Here is a 9,822-nt window from a genome sequence, read left to right as displayed (position 1 = left end):
GCAGCAGCAGCAGTCTAGGCCACATGGAGAACAGGGGTGGAGCCTGCCCGGGCACCATAAGGACAGGACCAAGATCTCTGAGCAGGTGCCATTGCCAATGAATTTTCATTGGCCCCACACTTCTTTGCCAAAGCTTGAATAGTCATGGTGGCCTTGCTCAGGAGAGGCAGCTTGCATGAGCAGGGCATGTTACCTTCTTAAAGGAGCAGGTCACTGTTGTGCAGGCAGGTGTGCATAATGAAGCTTTGGCACCAGGCCTGTTATCAGCTCCAGGGTTGCCATGGGCAAGGATGGCCCTAGGCACCCGCTGAGAAGCTGGGACCAGGCTTCCTAGCATGAGGGCAACCAGTCTCTGCCGCTGGGAGCTGTGGTGGGAGGGCTTCTGAACATAGGCGGTAAAAGTGGCCCTATAGGCAGATTGGTGTGGGCATCGCTCCAGGCAAGTTATCAAGCCTAGCTCTGCTTGTTGCCTCATATCTGACTCCTGCTGGGCTTTGGGCTGGCCACACAGGCTTGTCCTACCCCATGCTTCAGAGCTGAAACCAGTGGGTTAGTGGTGCCATACTAGCCTGAAGGACTGCTGGTGGGCAAAAGGATCCCAAGCCTGTGGGGCACAAGAAAATGTCTGTAGGGCACAGCTATGACCACAAGGCTTGGCCCAGTGGCAGCCTCGCATGACAGGAAACTTGCTGTGAGGAGGCATGCAGACCTACAGAATATTTTCAGCAAGATCCAGTTAGTGGAGCATGAGGAACTAGAAACTCAGGAGCTGGCCAACAGAATCAACCAGAAGTCTGGATACCTGTTCTTCCTCTCCAATTCCCTGAAGTAGCTTTTTCCCTTCTAGTTCCCTGGATCCAAGAACAAACACAAAGAGGTCAAAGATGAAAATGTCATATACTGGTGCCATTATCTGGACATTTTGACATGTTTGTGAGGTTTCTGGAAAACTTAGGAAAGACATGTCCCACCCCAAGTCAGCACGCCAAAGTGGTTGTACTACTTTTTAATTCTGATTCCAACCCTGATAAGGCCAAACTAGTGGAACTGATGAGAAATTATAGCAGGAAGTACCCTAAAGGTGATCTGAAGGTTTTGCCTTCGTCTTCAGAATTTTAAATTATTCTGGCCCTCAGGGTAAGATCTTCCCATTTCATAATAAATCTTTGCACTTCTTCTGTGAAGTTGACCTGGTGTTTACCATGGAACTCCTGCAACAGTGTTGAGCAAATAGAGTTTGGGGCCAATAAACATATTCCACAATCATCTTTAGACAGTATGATTGAAAGATTATTTATGATGGGAAAGTTCCCAGAGACAACCATTTTTTTTTCCTTTTACTCAAAAACTGGCTTCTGGAGAAACTATGGGTTTGGCATTACTTGTAATTATAAGGGACATCTTGTCCAAGTGGGTGGCAATTTCCATCCATGGCTGGGGCTGAAGGATGTGGACATTTTCAATAATGTTCTCCAAGTATGTTTGAAGATGTTAAGAATCCATTAGGTAGGAGTAGTGCATGTCCAACACTCTGTCTTCCATGACTCCAATCTGGATCCCAAACAATACAAAGTGTGCTTGGGGTCCAAAGCATCATCACATGGTTCCATGCAGCAATTAGCTGAAATGTGACTGGAGATAAATGATCCAAGTTACAGTAGCAGCTAGCCTGATGTCCAGCTCTGCTGGACAAAATATTTTTAATTATCTATTTTTTTTAAAAAAAAATTGTAAGATCAACTTTTGAAGTCCATGCAAGGATATAATTTCTAAGTGTTTTTCTTACATAGGACTCCTTTAAATTGAAATTTGTGAACAAAATTATGATTAGTCTTTGCCTTTGAATACATCTTCCTTGTGGACGTGATGTGGCAAACCAGCTTAATTCTGATTTGAAAGTCTTGGATGAAATTTTTTTTCATTTCCTTCCAGGCCCCTTGTCTACAGTCCTATGGCAAAAACATGAACACTCTCATGAAATATTATTGTAATAAAAAACCAAAACACTGTAAGATTCTGTTTTGCTAACATTGAACAGTTTCTAACTTTTGTCTGTTTTTACAAGTTTTTTAAAAGCCATCTCAAGTTCTGGAGCAGGAAGTAGAGCAGAGAGTGCAGGTAGAAGGATCTTTGATGTTGCAGTCTGGCTTTATGGCTGTGTTGAGATGGCAAAACCTTTAAGACCTGGGGCTTTTGGAAGGTCTCCAGTCATAGTGTGCCCTTCAAGGAGTTAATGGAGTCCCCATTCCTCTCTCTTTTCCTCTTACCCTTACCTGCCATGAGGTGGGCAGAACCTCTCTACCATGTGCTGCCCAACATGATAGACTCCATTACTTCAGGGTCAAAGTGATGTAGTCAACTGCTCATGGACCAAAATGTAGACACCTGAAAGGAAGAAGAGACCTTTTATTCATATTAGTTCATTATTTCTGGTGTTTGTTAGGATGATGAAAAACTAACACTGCAGGAATGCAGAACCAGAGTTGTATCCCTGAATCCCTCCTTCTGTAACAACCCCTGCAGCCTGCCACTGGATGTCTAGCCTCCCCCATGAAGAGCTTCAACACTTTCCAGCTCTCAGCTCCCCATGTCTGGTCTCTGCTGCCCCATATTGGACTGTCCATGTCAGGCATTCTAAGAACTTGGATGGAGAGAATTAAAATTGCCTAAAAAACCACCATCCAGTTTCAGGCTCACATCATACCAGGTGTTTTAAAATGTCTCGTCCTCCCAGGTCTTGGCTAATATTGTTAAAGTCCCAGGACACAGAATTTATACAAAGTTGCTGTGTGCTTTATGCAAGAAAAACTCCCTCTCTGTACCTCTACTAAGTGATCAACAGAAGGAACTAGAATATCCCTTCCAGGTCAGTGAGTCTGTGATAGCATATATTCTACTAGGAGAAAGGAGTCTTTCCCAATTCCTGGAGAGAGCTGACGTAGGAAATACTGTCCTCCCCATATATTTCTAGAGGAGGCAGTGTTCTTAAGATCTTGGAAGCCTCTCCAAAGGGGCTTGGTTCTACAGAGCTAGCTCCTAACTGAGAATTCTGAGACTCAGAACCATTCTTATGTCCCCAGAACAATACTGTCATCCTCTGTCTCAGAATCCCCAATTCCCCACCCTGCAGTGGGACAATCACATGAGTTGAGAAGAGCCATTGGGGATGGCAAGAACAGGAAGCTGAGGACAACTGGGCCTAGGAAGAATGAGCACCTTATACCCACAGGGAGAGTCTCTGAGGACTGTGAGTAGAAATGAGGCAGCAGGAGACTAGCACAAGTCCTTCTGACAGGGGAGCACTGGAATAGCATACCTACCCCTTTTCAAAAGGAGAGACACTCCAGGCTCCAGGGACACTGAGAAAAGGGCCAGCTGGACCCAGACTCCTCTCTCACTGCCAGAATCCAGTTCTCAGTGTATATCAGTCTGGAGCAGGGGAGGGCATGGGCATCTAGAGCTGCAGCTGCAACAGCTGAGGAGATCCCCTGCCCAGCCCCGTGAGGATCTCCAGGATCCCGCCAAATCTGAATTTCCAAATTTCTGAGTGTGGTCACCTTGTGAGGATGTGGTCTGTGGTGAGACATCTGCTGCAGGTGCAGGAGCTGGTGGGCGGGGGAGAGGAGCTGAGGCTGGGCATTGGTATAGCTGGCGATACTATGTTTAGGGACAGTCCCTTTTTTCTCCCTGAGACCTGGGACAGCCCCTAGGGGAAACCACAGCTTCTGGGTCCTGATTAGTCAGAGAGTCATGCACATATGGGGGTGCTGTGGAAGAAGCAGCTGCAGCCCAGACTCCTAGGATGGAACCTGGCACCAGTCCCCAGGATGTGAGGAGTCCAAGGCCAGAGGCAGGAGTTAGACATGCACCCTAATAGGAGAGAAGCAGAAGTGGCTCAGGGAACTCCCAGGGACTCCCCCCCCCCCGAACGCTGAATGAAATCTTTTATACCATCTTGCTCATCTACAAGGTCAGTGACATGTAGGGTATATTAGCCTTCAGCGTCAGGCCTGGCCCTCAGAAAATGAGAAAACAATATTGTGTAATGGAGAGATTCAGCCTGTAGATAAAGACAGCTGATGTGATGAGTTAAGGAAAATCATTCAGTCATGATCATTGTCCTTGTCTTTATCTCATTCTTCCTTCTAATCATAATCATCACTCAGTTGTTTGACAGTTATTTGAGATTGAGTGATCAAAATTCATCATCTGTACTGGGACTTTACTGGGAGTGGAGAAGAGAGTAGTAATAATCATGTGAGGAAAACAGGTACAAATTAGGAATGTCTGGAACCCCAGGAAATAGGCCTAGATCCCTTCTGCATAGAGCCCCTGTGGTCTAGAGTAATTCTGTGTAATTATTGACCTAACAGATTGGTTTGAGATTCCAGGTAACTAGGCAGTTATTCAGAAAGACTGACCGTGACCCTAGCACTCTCTTCCATGTCTCTGTGTTTATGTTCCCATGGCCTCTCTACAATTCTTCAAGAAGGCCAAATAAGTGAGCATTTTCCTCAGTTCACCCCAGATGGAGGGAGTTCTCATGCAAGGTGCTTTTAAACAATCTCTTGACTCTTGAGGACTTTGCACAACAAAATGTTTTTGAGAAAGAAGCAACCTTCCTAGACCGTGTCAATGCTACCTTGAGAGTCATCCAATCTCATGTGTGTGAGGGATCCAGGTTGACTTAGAACTGTTCTTCGTGCATATCTCATTGAGGAGCCTCAGAGGGAGCTTTGATTCAAGGTCATGACATGTGGTCTCTTCAGAACCATAGAAACCCATCCTGAACAGGGGATGAAGATTGGGCATTCTGTGAGATTCTCAAGGATTCAGACAACAGTAGGAAAATTCCCTGGAGATGAGGTTGGAGACAATGAAAATGGCCCAGGAATGACAGAGACCCTGTTGAAGAAGCTGATGTGTCAGGAAGAAAGGATAAAGTTCACAAACATTAAATGTCAGTGGGCACTTCAGTGGACAGTGACTATGTCACCTATACTCCTAGAAGCTCAAGTTTCTAGTTGGCTTGAAAACTTTGTTTTGGACCTGTGAGATGGAAAGTACAGGCTGGGAGTCAGAGTACTATGGGATGAAGAATATTGGTGTCTCCTGTCCAGACCTGGTGGAGGATACTCTCCTGGTGCCTTTGTAGGTCTTGCAGTTGGGGGCATGGACCAGATGGGAGAGTCAACCTGCTCAACTCAGGAAGAGCTACTGGCTCTGCTTCTCCCTTCCACCAGAGCCCCAAATAGCCACTTTATTCCCCTCCCCCAGACCTGACAGCCACTTCACTCTCCCTCCTCTAGAGCCCCAGAGTCCCCTCCCTAAGTATCCCCCACACCCACCTGTGCTATTCTGGGGTATGACTTTTGCTATAGAGAAAGCCAGTCTCTCTCCCCCTTCTGACTCTGAGAACCTTGTCTCATCCCAGGACCCATCAGCTACTGGACCCTGACATTCTTCCTTGTACATTGAGGGGCTTACCCAGCCTAGACCTGCTGTGTGGTGAGGCTGTTGCTCCCTAGGGTCAATATAGGTCTGAGCTGGGTATAGAGATGGGAGCGGATGGGTGAGTTTAGGTCTGGGTCTGCTGCCTTTGGCCTATGTGGAGTCTGGGCAGACTGTGTATGTCTCTCAGAATCACCGTGAGATGGGAAACCATAGCCCTCAGGTCTCAGAGGCACTGAGGGTCAATGAAATACTGTGACTTGGCCAAAGTGGCCAAGCACAGGCAGCTGAAGCATCACATGGATGCTTCTGTTGGTTAAATTTATCCCAAGCTTAGGGGGAGATTCCTGTGCTGCATCTGACATTATTGGTCTGCGTGGGTGGTGCTGACCTCCAGGAACTTGAGGCGGGGAGCAGTAGTATAAATTCCAAATTGTCCCCCACCAGTTTGTGAATTCCTCCAGGGTAGGTGGTCCTCATGTTCCTCCACTCAGCAGTTGGCCCATACCACAGCTATGTTCACTAAGGGATTGTCGAATGAATGTGTGATTGGATTAATGATTCAATGACATGGGCCACAGGGATGAGGATCTGTGGAAAGAGCCAGGGGATGGGTCGCCCAGCAACTAACTGTGACCATGATTGTTCATCCATTCATTGTTGGAGCCTCAGTTCTCTCATCTGGAAATTGGGCATACAAATACCTGGTTTGCTTTGCTTTGTGGACCCACTGAGACAGAGTAGACAGAGTAATCCAGGTGCTCCAACTCCACAGACCCACAAGAGTGTTCACATGCTCAACATTTTCTCTTGGCATTGTATAGGCACAGCCTGCCTAGGAGGGAGAGTGACCTAAGGCCAGGCAGTTGGGTCCCCACTATCCATGTGGCCTTTAATACCTATGGCACCTAAGCTGGCTTTTCCCTTACAGTCAGGCATGGGGGAAGATGTAATCACCTTGGGTTGACCTTGGACCAGTGGACCTAGGTACTCACCATCTGTGTAGCTGTGGGACTCAGACAAGCTGCCTTAGTTTTTGGAACTTCTGTCTCCTCATCCACAAGGTGTGGTAGTCATATGTCATGCAGTCATATGCATATGTCATGCAGTCATATAGATTCACACAGTAATAATAAAGTCTGTTTCATTCTCTATCCTTCTTATCTCCCCAACCCCTTTCATTCAAATGTCACTCCTTCCAAGGACTTGCCTGACCATCCGACCTCACTTCCCAGGCCCTGCAAACATCTCCTTGGTATTTCCTTCCCTGCACTATGATCTGAATCTTCCTGTGGGTTGTGGTTTTTGTTCATGGTCTGTTTCCCTCTAGAGCACATGCTCCTTGGCCCAGGAAGGTGCCTGTGTGGCGAAGTGTCAGGAGTTCATGAGCAGCCACCGTCTCACACGCTGCCTCTCATGCCTACACACACCAAGCAGCCTTGTGCTCCCAAACAAGTCTTTGCACTGCCCTCATCATCAGGAGCATCCATGCTCCTGGGTGAGTCACCTGTTACCATGCAACACAGTAGCCCTGCAGGGAAGTTCTTGACTTATTCTTTTCCCTCTCAAGTTTTGATCATTTTAAGCTATGAAGGAAACGGAGCAATAGACAGATTAATAGGGAACTTACGTGGTAATTTAGGCACTATATGCCTAAACACAGGAGGCACACACTCCTACAAGAGGCCCAGGGAAGGGCAGGATGGTGCATGGGGGCTTTGGGTTCCTAGGGCCCAGGCAGTGGTGCTGGCTTCAGAAGCTTGGGGGAGGAGCAGAGGGAGCCAGGGTTGTCCTGTGGTCCGATAACTTCCACAGCACAGGCACTTGTGACCACCTCGGACTGGGCAGGTGTCAGAGCCCCATCTTCTTTCTGCAGAAGAAACTCTTCCAGGCAGAAAGGGAATGAGTGTCAAACAGGAAGTCCTACCTGCATCTGCCATTTTTCCTAGTATGGATGGATGTAAATCTCAGTTACAAAGGGCATCTTTTCAGCAGCTTCTCGGTATTTCACCTTGAAATATGCCAAAGACATGCTTCAGGGTGGCATGTTTCTGGCCCCATGCCCCCAAAATAAAAAAATAAGCATTGATTATCTTACTCCTGCTTTGGATCAGAATCTGAGGTGTGGTTTGGCCAGCTACCCAGGCCCCAGGTCTCTGTGGCCAGGGCTGCAGTCTCTTTTGAAGGCTAGGTTGGGAACTCCACTTCCAAGCTCCCTCCTGTGGCTGTGGACAGACCAGCCTCTTCTGGGGCTGCCTCAGCACATGGTAAGTGGCTTCCCTGAGGATGAAAGTAAAGCCAGAATGTTTTTACCATGTCAAAGACAAGGTTGGACACTGAGCTGGGGGCTCAGTGGTCAGGCCTAAGGAGGGGTACTCTGCTTCTTTCCCTCAGCCTGTAAGGACAGAACTGGTCACCAGAGGGCACACTGACCCTTCTGTACAGCTTGCAGCAGCTAGACCCAGGATCTGGGAAGTGAGGGCTCCCTTAGGGAGATAGATAGGCTTCCTGCTAGACCACTGCAGCCTGTATTCCTCTCACTTCTATGTCACCAGACAGAACCCAGCCATGAAAATGAGAAAACCTGGATCGACAAAGCAGGCGGAGGCTCAGAGAGCAGGGAATACAGCCGAGCAGGATGCTGGCCTCCAGTCTCAGGGTCTGGTGGTAGGAAACAAGCCCTCCCACCTTTGGAGCCCTCTCTGCCTGTGCCTGGGCTCTGGAGTCCCATGGAGAAGTGATCACAGTGGCAGAGGGGAGGGCCTGGCAGTTTACCAGCACAGCCTCTAGCAGAACACATCTTCTCTCTGTGGTCCTCCAGAGTCGGGGGCTGAGCATCTGAGCGTGGGGTCCCTTCCCACATACCATCAATGAGGTTCACCTGACACTCTCTCATCAACATCTAGTACAGGAAATGTCCCCACATTGTGTCCTTCCTTCTGCTCACTCCCAAGAGAAATCCAAGAAAGAGCCTGAGGTTTAGGTGCTGGCCCCCAGTGCCACCTGCACCAGAGGGTCCCCTACCATTATGGCCTCTCTAGATGCACAAGCTCTTACACAAGGTGACCAAGCCCATGACCCTGTCCAAAGCTGACACCTGCCCAGCTTCCCACACAGCCCCCAGGGGGCAAAAATCCTCCTTCCAGCCCTGTTGCACCTGCCTGAATTCCTGTAGCATTGCCCAAGTGGGTGTAGGAATTCCCAGAGTATGTGTAGAAAGTAAGGGTGAGGAATCAGTAAGCTTCACAGAAAAGACAAATGCCTTAACAATAGCAAGGCTCCCAAAGTGTGGGCTTTTTTTTCTGGACACTAATTCCAGACTCATGTTCCAGGAAGGATCTTTCCATAGCTGTTTGGTCAGGACACCTGACCTGAGTCCCTCCCCACACTCTGGGAGACACTGCATTGACTCTGTGACCCTAGGGTGCAGGTTTGCAGATCTGAGCATGTGCACACATCTAGGGACTGACCCAGCTTTGCAGGGACTATGGGATAGAGGAAGAAGGGCTGTCTCTCATGCTGGTCCAGCAGTGAGAGCTCCTGTCAACAGCAAGCACCTGGCCTCCTCAGCGTATTGTGTGATCTCCACAGGCCTGTTGCCCCCATCTCACCCCATTCCTGGCAGGACACTTTCATTTTCCACCCCACTCGTAAACTCCACCTTCTGAAGCCCCTGAAAACTAAATACAAAACCAGCACTCCAGGTACCACTCCAAACCTGCTAGAATGCTAAATTTCAAAAAGTAAAATAACAGGTGTTGATGAGGATGTGGAGAAGTTAGAACCCTCTTGTATGACTGGTGAGGTTATGAAATGTGGAAGGGCAACTTCTCACGAAAGTTAAGCACAGAATCACACAGGACACACAATTCCAGTCTCCGGCACCTGCCAGAAAGGACTGCAACTAGTGCTCAACAACACTTAATGTCGACAACCTCATTGCCCACAATGGCCATACAGTGGGAGCGCCCCAGGGCCATCAGTGGGTGAATGATACAACTGTGGTCCAGCCACAGGGTGAATGCTATTCAGCCCCAAAGGGAATAAAGTTTGACACATGCTTCAACATGGATGAACTCTGAAAACAGTATGATCAGCAAAAACAGGCATCTAGTGCAGGACTCCAACTAGAAAAGAGTCCAGAAAAGACAAATCCATAGAAACAGGAAATAGAGTTGTGGTTACCCAGCTCGAGGGAAGGAAGAACAGGGGTGACTGCTTGGTGCTACGAAATGTGTCAAGAGTTAGGTGAAATTTCAAGTTGTACAACATTGTGAATGCAAAAAGCACCACTGAATTTTTCACTTTGAGCTTAAATTTATATTGTGTGAATTTTTTAATATTTTTATAGTTGTAGTTTAACACAATACC

The 9,822-nt window shown here is 47.9% G+C and overlaps 1 long non-coding RNA gene across 3 annotated transcripts in view; it reads right to left on the bottom strand.

The window, feature by feature from the left end:
- Positions 1 to 693: 693 nt before the first annotated feature.
- Positions 694 to 9,822, bottom strand: part of LOC144374697 (uncharacterized) — a 52,657-nt gene continuing 43,528 nt past the window's right edge. The window contains exons 5-7 of one of the 3 annotated variants that reach the window (XR_013434034.1): positions 7,082 to 7,335; positions 2,274 to 2,385; positions 694 to 851 (exon numbers count right to left, since the gene is read on the bottom strand). This is a non-coding gene — a long non-coding RNA (uncharacterized LOC144374697). Of the gene's footprint in view, positions 852 to 991; positions 1,950 to 2,273; positions 2,386 to 7,081; positions 7,336 to 9,822 lie in introns of those variants that run through there. The other 2 variants (XR_013434031.1, XR_013434033.1) reach the window with 2 other exon arrangements.

This window comes from Ictidomys tridecemlineatus, unplaced genomic scaffold (assembly GCF_052094955.1).
Source record: "Ictidomys tridecemlineatus isolate mIctTri1 unplaced genomic scaffold, mIctTri1.hap1 Scaffold_827, whole genome shotgun sequence".
In the NCBI taxonomy this organism is placed as follows: Eukaryota; Metazoa; Chordata; class Mammalia; order Rodentia; family Sciuridae; genus Ictidomys; species Ictidomys tridecemlineatus.
Note: the sequence above shows the minus strand (reverse complement) of the source record. Positions and strands in the feature narration are given on the sequence as shown.